Source organism: Lissotriton vulgaris, chromosome 1_1, assembly GCF_964263255.1.
Source record: "Lissotriton vulgaris chromosome 1_1, aLisVul1.2, whole genome shotgun sequence".
Classification (NCBI taxonomy): Eukaryota; Metazoa; Chordata; class Amphibia; order Caudata; family Salamandridae; genus Lissotriton; species Lissotriton vulgaris.
The window spans coordinates 277,592,291-277,600,883 of NC_141685.1; the positions used below are offsets into that span (position 1 = coordinate 277,592,291).

The window sequence follows — 8,593 nt, forward strand, 5'->3', positions numbered from 1 at the left end:
GCCCTGAGTTACAGGGTCTGATAAGGTGGCCCAGTACCAATTGGAAATGTACCTAAGGTACATGGAATCCATTTTAGAGAGAGAGCAGTAGGCCTGGGGTCCTGATTGGCAAGGGCCCCAGGTCAACTAAGTCGAAAACCAGCAAAACAGCAGGCAAAATGTTGGGGGCAACCATAGTCAGGTATCCACCTTCCTACACAGATGAAGTAGAACGAATATGCTACTTACCAGTATGCATCTGTTCTTGGCATGTAGGGCTGCTGACATTCATATCTGTGCATAGATCGCCGCCTAGTGTTGGGTCCGGATGATTGCACATTGTTGTCCTGGAATAGTCTTCGAAGTATCACGAGATAGGTGGCTCCTCCCCTGGACTACGGTGAGCATGGTCATCGACTCCATCCTCAGATTGTTTTTAGCCATTGCGACCAAGATGGAGTGAAACTAAGTGAAAGATGACCATGCCAGAAGTATTTGTGAATTCTGCAGCTGCTACAGGCGCCGGGGAGGAGGGCGGGCAATATGAATGTCAGCAGCCCTACATGCCAAGAACAGATGCATACTGGTAAGTAGCATATTCGGTTCGAGGCATGTGGGCTGCTGAATTCATATCGGTGCATAGAATACATAGCAGTCCCTCCATTAGCGGCGGCCGCCCGTGCCAGCTGCAGCAGTTTGTAAAAGTGTTTTTAGAACAGCCTGCCCTACAGCTGCCTGCTGTTTGGAGTGCACATCAACACAATAATGCTTTGTAAATGTGTGTGTGGTAGACCATGTGGCTGCCCTACATATGTCTTCCAAAGGGATATTTCCAATGAAAGCCATAGAGGCCCCCAACTTTCTGGTGGAGTGGGCCCGCGGTGGAATGGTGAGAGTACGTTTGACTTTCAGATAGCAGTGGAGAAGCGTGGCTCACTGGTTAGAGCAGGCAGACCCTGAAGCAGAGGTCAGACCCGGGACCAGGGTTCGATTCCCGACGCGGCAGGGTGTTGAGCTCAAATGTCCACGGACTCGATAATTCTCGCTTTGGTGCCTGACCTAATCATGGTTCACACTATGCAACTCTGGGCATTAAGCTTGCTTAATCTCCACAATGGCCCCCCGCGGCGGGATGCCTGGCTTTCACCTTGGGGATGCCCTGTAGGGGCTATCTCACAGGGAAAAACCAGGACGGGTTCCCAAGGCAAGCGCGGAGATACCCCTTCGGGGGTTGATTCTGGCGCTATATAAGAAATGCAATAATAATAATAATATCTGAATACATTTAACTATCCACCTAGCTATACCAGCTTTGGAAATAGGGTTACCTTTGTGTTGTGGCGCAAAGGCAACAAAGAGTTGTTTAGTTTTCCTAAAATCCTTGGTCCTATCAATGTAATACATCAAGGCCCTCTTGACGTCAAGGGTGTGGAGCATCCTCTCCGCCAATGACTCAGGATTTTGGAAGAACACAGGTAATTCAATAGTTTGGTTAATATGGAATTAAGATACTACTTTAGGAAGAAATTTAGGGTTAGTGCGGAGCACCACCCTGTTGGAATGAATTTGAATAAATGGCTCTTGTATAGTTAGTGCCTGGAGCTCACTAACTCGTCGCAGCGATGTAATCGCAATAAGGAAAGCCACTTTCCATGTTAAGAATTGAATCTCGCAGGAATGCAATGGTTCAAAGGGGGGACCCATCAGCCTGGTGAGGACCACGTTGTTACACTCCGGAGCTGGCGGAGTCCGCGGAGGAATAACACGCTTGAGCCCTTCTAGGAAGGCTTTAATAGCAGGCACCCTGAAAAGTGAGAGGTGCTGCCTGTTTTGGAGATAAGCGGCCATCGCAGATAAATGTATGCAAATGGAAGCATAGGCCAAATTACATTTGTACAGATGGAAAAGATAACAAATGATGTTTTGAATAGCTGCATCTAGCGGGTCAATGTTGTGGTCTGCACAGTAAATGACAAACCGCTTCCACTTCGCCGCGTAGCATGCTCTAGTAGTGGGCTTCCTTGCCTCACGGATGATGTCCATGCAGTCTGGAGGCAAGTGTAGGTAGCCAAACTCTAAGACCTCAGGAGCCAGATCGCCAGGTTGAGCTGTTGCGGATCTGGATGCTGAATGTCGCCATGGCTCTGCATCAGAAGGCTGGGTGTGAGGCGTAGCCTCTGATGCGGTACCACGGACAGCTCCAGAAACGTGGTATACCATGGTTGGCTAGCCCACATTGGAGCAACTAGGATGAGAGTCATCGAGTGCTGTCTGAGTTTGCGTGCCACCAGCGGTATCAGAGGTGCTGGGGGAAAAGCGTGCGCAAATCTGCCTGACCAGTTCATCCATATCGCATTGCACTGTGACTGCGGGTGTGGAAACCTGGCGGCGAAGCTGTGGCATTTTGCGTTCTCCCTTGTGGCGAACAGGTCTATCTCTGGATGACCCCACTTTTGGAAGTACGGGTGGAGTACTGATGGGTGCAACTCCCAACCGTGCATTTGCATTTAGTGGCTGTACCTGCTGAGCAGGTCCGCCATCTGATTGTCCTTGCCCGGGAGGTGTTCTGCCATGAGGAAGATGTTCCTCTGAATGGCCCACTTCCACATGCTCTGAGCCAGATGAGACAGCTGCGGAGAGTGGGTACCTCCCTGTTTCTGAATGTAGTACATGGCCGTCATGTTGTCCGTCCGGATCAACACGACCTTGTTGCACAGATGTACTTTGAAGGCTTTTAGTGCCATGAAGATTGCCATCAGTTCCAGAACATTGAGGTGCATCTTCCGTTGCTGTTGCGTCCATAGGCCCTGCACAGTGTAATGGAGTACATGAGCTCCCCATCCCTGGAGAGAAGCGTCCGTTGTCAGGATGATCTGGGGCACAGGCTCTTGGAATGGTCGTCCCTTGCAAAGGTTTCGTGGATTCCACCAATGCAGAGAGTTGTATGCCCGACCGCTCACCAACACTAGGTCTTTCAACTGCCCGTGAGCCTGAGTCCACTGACGTGCAAGGCACTCCTGAAGCGGGCGCATATGTAATCTCGCGTGCGGGACTATGGAGATGCAGGAGGCCATCATGCCTATCAACTGCATAAACACTCGTGCTGGAAGCGGGTGTTGAGGTCTGAATTTTTGTATCAGCGATTGAATGCTGCTGACCCTCACTGAATTCGTCTGTGCTGTGGCTGCCAGAGTGTTGTTCGTCGCACCCAGATACTGCCGTATGTGGGCGGGCTGGAGGTGGGATTTTGGGTAATTCAGTGAGAATCCCAGATCGTGAAGGAGGTGAATGGTGTGGGACACGTGAGCGGCACACTGCTGGGCTGACTTCGCCTGGATGAGCCAGTCATCCAGATAAGGGTAGACGTGGATGTTCCGTCTCCTTAGGTGCGCCGCCACTGTCGCCAGGCACTTTGTGAACACCCTGGGTGCCGTGGTGACTCCGAAAGGCAAAACCTTGAACTGGCAGTGTTGGTTTTGGATGGTGAACCGGAGGTACTTTCTGTGTGACGGGTGCAGTGGAATGTGAAAATACGCATCCTTTAGGTCTAAAGTTGCGAGAAAATCCCCCTGACTGAGCAACGGGAGCACTTGCTGCAGGGTCAGCATATGGAAGTGCTCTGACAGGATGTACTGGTTGAGGGGCCTGAGGTTCAGGATGGGCCTGAGGGACCCGTACTTTTTCGGTATTAAGAAGTACAGGGAGTAGACCCCTGTGCCTCTTTCCTGCACAGGCACGAGCTTTATTGCTCCTTTCTGCAGCATGACGATGACCTCCTGCTGCAATAAGTGCAAATGCTCGGCTGACATAGGACGGTGTCTTGGGGGTATGTTGGGTGGAGTGGATGTTAACTCCAGACAATAACCGTATTGTATAAGTGTTCTGACCCACCTGTCTGTGGTGATGGTTCTCCAGACTGGCAGGAACTGCTGAAGTCTCCCCCCGACCGGCGTTGCGTGGCCGGGGGGCAGTGACAAGGCGTCACTGTTTGTTGGTGGAGTTGTTGTTTCCACGACCTCTGCCTTTGGCGCTGTTACCACGATATCCACCTTGACTCTTGTTGGTGTATGTGGACTGAGTGTTGCCTTTGTAGTACTGCGTGGTTTGTGAGAGCTGGCCTCTGGAAACGCCTCTAGTGCTTGAGCGACGAAAAGACCCACCCCGAAACTGCTGGGACTGTAAGGCACCCATGGGTTTAGCAGTTTGTGTCCTTCTTAATCTTTTCTAAGGTGGTGTCAACCTCCGGGCCAAACAGGTGATCTGGATTCACTGTTTGATTAAGGATGGTGGTTTGTATCTCTGGCTTAAATCCAGAGATTCTCAGCCAGGTATGTCGTCTCAGCATAACACTAGTGTTGACAGCCCGGGCGGCAGTGTCAGCGGCGTCCAGAGCGCACTTAATGGAAGCATTAGAGATCAGCTTCCCTTCCTGAATAAGCATCTCAGCTGCCTTCTTGTATTCATCAGGCAGGTGCTGCAACAGGGTCTCCAGCGTGTCATAGTGTGCCCTGTCATACCTCGCCAGAAGCGCTTGTGTATTGGAAATGCGCCAGATGTTGGCTGCTTGTGCTGCCACCCTTTTCCCTGATGCCTCAAAGACCTTAGATTCTTTGTCTGGGGGAGGAGCATCACCCGTAGTCTGAGAATTAGCCCTCTTCCGGGCATTCGAGACAACAAGAGAGTCCAGAGGCAACTGTCCTTTGATGTAGGTAGGATCAGTAGGCGCCGACTTATACTTCTTTTCAATCCTAGGGTTTATCACCCTCGCCCTGGTAGGCTCCTTAAAGATCTCCCCAGTATGTTTCAAGACACCTTTCAACATAGGCAGAGTTTTGACAGTCCTCTCTGAGACTGAGAAGGTATCAAAAAGGAAATCGACGTCAACAGGGTCAGTATGGAGCTGGACGTTGTGATTGTTAGCTTCCCGTTCAATGAGGGCATTTAATGCTGCAGAGTCTTCTGTAGGAGACATCTTCACAGAATATAGTTGAGAGTCTTGTCCTGAATGAGGATCACCCGGGTCAGCACCAGCGGCCCAGGGTTCATTGGTATCCTCAGGGTCTGTATAGACGGGATAGCTGTACTCATCCTCATCATTGCCCTCCCCAGCGTCCACATCAGAGTAAGTGGGCGAAACATTATGAGTCTGTGGAGAAAGTGGTTCCACCAAGACAGGAGTGGAAGCAGAGTCCTTCTTTTTCTTCAGAGGAATCTTGTAGGACTCCATTGGTTGTTCTGGGGCAATTTTCCGCTTGTGGAGGGAAAGCCTGCCCGTTTCGGCATCAATAAAGTGTTCTTGGTGCTCGTCCACTGAAGGTCGTCGAGGCTTCGGGGTGGGCACCACCGTCGACAACTTCGGTGCCGAGGAAACCTTCTCGGTGATGGTAGCGACCGCCTTAGGAGTGAAAGCCTTCGGCGCCACCTTTGGCGGCAACGTAAAGTGAATGGGCGTCGACGCCTTGTGAGGTTTCTCGACCGGCTTCGGAGGCGGAGGATCCTTCGGTCCGACCGATGATGCCTTCTCCCTGATGCGCTGCAGGGAGTCCGTCACCTTCTTGGTGAAAGCGGGGGACGGGCGCGCTGGTTCGACAGGATCCCTCGAGGCCTCACCAGGAGTGGACTCTCGGGGTGCGCCGCTCTTGGCCCTGTCCTGTTGACGCGGAGTCTCGAGAACCTTCGGGTCACTGAGTCCTTTCTTCGGGTCACCGAGAGCTTTCTTCGGGTCACTGAGCCCTTTGCTGGTGTCGACCGCCTTCGGCGCCGACGTACTCGGCTCGACCACTTTGCCTTGAGTCTTCGGCGCGGCAGACTTCGTCTCGACGCCCTTGACTTGAGCCTTCGGCTCGACAACACCCTTCTGCTTCTTCGGCGCCGAGGGCTCCGAGGCCTTGGCTCCGACCAAAGTGACGCGCACTTTCAGTTTCGAGGACGGCGCCTGCGCAGTTTCTTGTGTCGAGACCGTAGGTTTCACTTTCGGTTTCGATTTGCCAGGGTGCGGCTCAACATCAATGTCCATGGCCGAGCCCGAAGGCGGGGCCCTAGAACCCATCGGAAGATCTTGGGTAAGGCCTAGAGGCGATCCCTCGACCTGAGCCTTCTGAATAGGTGCGGGCCCATCGTTAGTTTGAGGTGGCTCTTCGTCCCAGCTATCCTCCATGGCCCGAGGGCACCGTCGTCGTCTCCTACCTCGTCGACGACTTCTTCAGCTTCGAACATTTCGGCGTCCGCATCGTAGTCGTAGTCGACGTCCGACGCGGGGTTCGATTCACCGATGTCCCTGGTAGATTCTTCCTCGACGTACCCTGCATCGAAAATGTCCACAGGCGCCGGTGCAGCCTGCTGGGCCTCCTGGCGCGCAGCTCGCCGAAGCTTAAGCGTCTTCTTGGACCTGAAGCGGGAACAAGCCATGCACTTGGCTTCATCATGGTCTGGTGACAGACACTTGTTGCACACCGGGTGGACATCGATGTGGGGATAATTCGAGTTGCAGACGGGACGTCTCTTAAATGGACTACAGTCGATGATGAACGGTCGATAGGGTCTGAAGCGTCGACTGGGCCTTCTGCGTCGAGAGCACGCGGGAGTATGGAATCCGGCTCGGGACCGAGCTGGAAGAACTAAGACCGAACGCAAGACTATACCGATGAAGAAACTAAAGACCTTTCAGTCTTTAAGAACGTTTTTATCGATTCCGACTAGACGGAACTCAAAGACATCCGAACCCAATGGCGAAAAAAAACAATCTGAGGATGGAGTTGATGCCCATGCGCACTGTAGTCCAGAGGAGGAGCCACCTATCTCGTGATACTTCGAAGACTCTTCCAGGACAACAATGTGCAATCATCCGGACCCAACACTAGGCGGCGATCTATGCACAGATATGAATTCAGCAGCCCACATGCCTCGAACTATCATTCTCGTGATGGCCTTGGTTGTTCGGGTCTGCACCGGCCGCACTTCTTACTCATTGCGACATGATGCGTCATACATTAAATATGACGCATCAGGAATGTCGCAAGGAGTGCGCACTGAGAAGTGACGCATCGCTGCTTTCACGCAGCGATGCGTCATTTCTCATAAATGAGGCCCCTGGAAAGAGAGAAATTAGGGAGCGCAATGTTTCCGGTGCTCTAACGCTTACTACAGGTCCTTCGGGGCCCTTTTTTGTGCTCCTAATGAGCAAAACAGAAACCAGCACGCTGGTGCCCCTCCTCCTGCTTAATTAAAAGCTAGTCGTGCCGATTGCGAAATTTATATACATTTGCATACAATAAATGTATTCACTTTTAAGTACAAGTCATAGTTACTATAAAATCAATTTTACTTGCACAAAAAGTGTGCGTTTAAACTAATAAGAACAGATACTACACTTGATCTTAGTCAAAAGGCAGAGATGGCTTGTGTTACTGCACCTCTGTGCTGTAGATTTATCAGGGACATCTAAAACCTACCTGTGTTACTGCACGTTTGTGCTGGTGACTCAACAGGGATGTCTAGTAATGGCTTGTGTTCCTGCACCTTTGTGCTGTTGATGCACCACGGACATCTAGTAACAGCCTTTGTCACTGCACACTTACGTTAAGTTTTGTATAATGGCAGGACACATGGAAACAAGAGAACAGGAGCAGTGCAGCACAATATTTACTAAATATGGCTGCTGCCTCTCTCTTCCCCAGCGCTGGTGCATGAACAGGCTGAATTGCAGCACTACACACACCTTTGTTCAATATGTGCAAGGCCACTGAATTTCGCAACTGTGCGGCAACAACGTTTTCCACAGTTATGGATTTGCAGCATTTTCCTTATTACCCATTGTCTGCTGCATAATCTGCCTGAATGGTCTATACACAGATCACTTTATAGATGGCAGGTATTAGCTGTTATGGCTGCATTTATCCTCTTCTCTTCTACACCAATGACTAAATGCAACCACACGTTGTTTAGGGCACAACTTCAGCCATATCACTGTGCTGTACTACCACACTTCTTTCCATTCATTAAAACAGAATGTTTAAGGAAGCCATCACTCACTTGTTTTATCTTCAAATTCCTGCAGAGGCTCAGCCACAAAACATATTAGGAGCATTATTCTGGTCCTGACAGTTGATATAAAAAACTTCGGGGCATATTATCAATGGGCTTATCAATGGGCTTATCGCCACTTTAGCGGGATTTTTTTCCACTAAAGCGGCGATAATTTCATCGCCCTATTAGCAAGCTGTCGCTAACAGCAGTTAGCGACAGTTTGTAGGCGATAGCAAGGGGTTTGGGGCCTGCTTTGCATGTCAGTGATATTTATCGCTAATGACATGCAAAGTGGGCGTACCCAACCTGTTAGCGACTGAAAGCAGTCGCTAACATCGCTATCGCCTATTATCAACACAGGCACATCAATAAAAAAATTTGCGCTAAGCGCGAACATCGCCAAAAACTAACGCCTGCTCAGACCACTTCTTAACCTGTATATCCAATGGGAGTTGGATATTCAGGTTATGACCCTATTGGCGTTAATGCATGAATAGCGCAGAATTTCCAGCAATATTCAAGCATTGAGCCGCTATCGCCGGATATTTTATCGCATTTGAGATAAACTTTGCTAATAGCACGTTATCTC

General features: G+C 50.7%; 1 pseudogene; it reads right to left on the minus strand.

Annotated features, from left to right (window-relative positions):
- Positions 1-7,264: 7,264 nt before the first annotated feature.
- On the minus strand, positions 7,265-7,379 carry LOC147746949 (U2 spliceosomal RNA; annotated as a pseudogene).
- Positions 7,380-8,593: the final 1,214 nt, after the last annotated feature.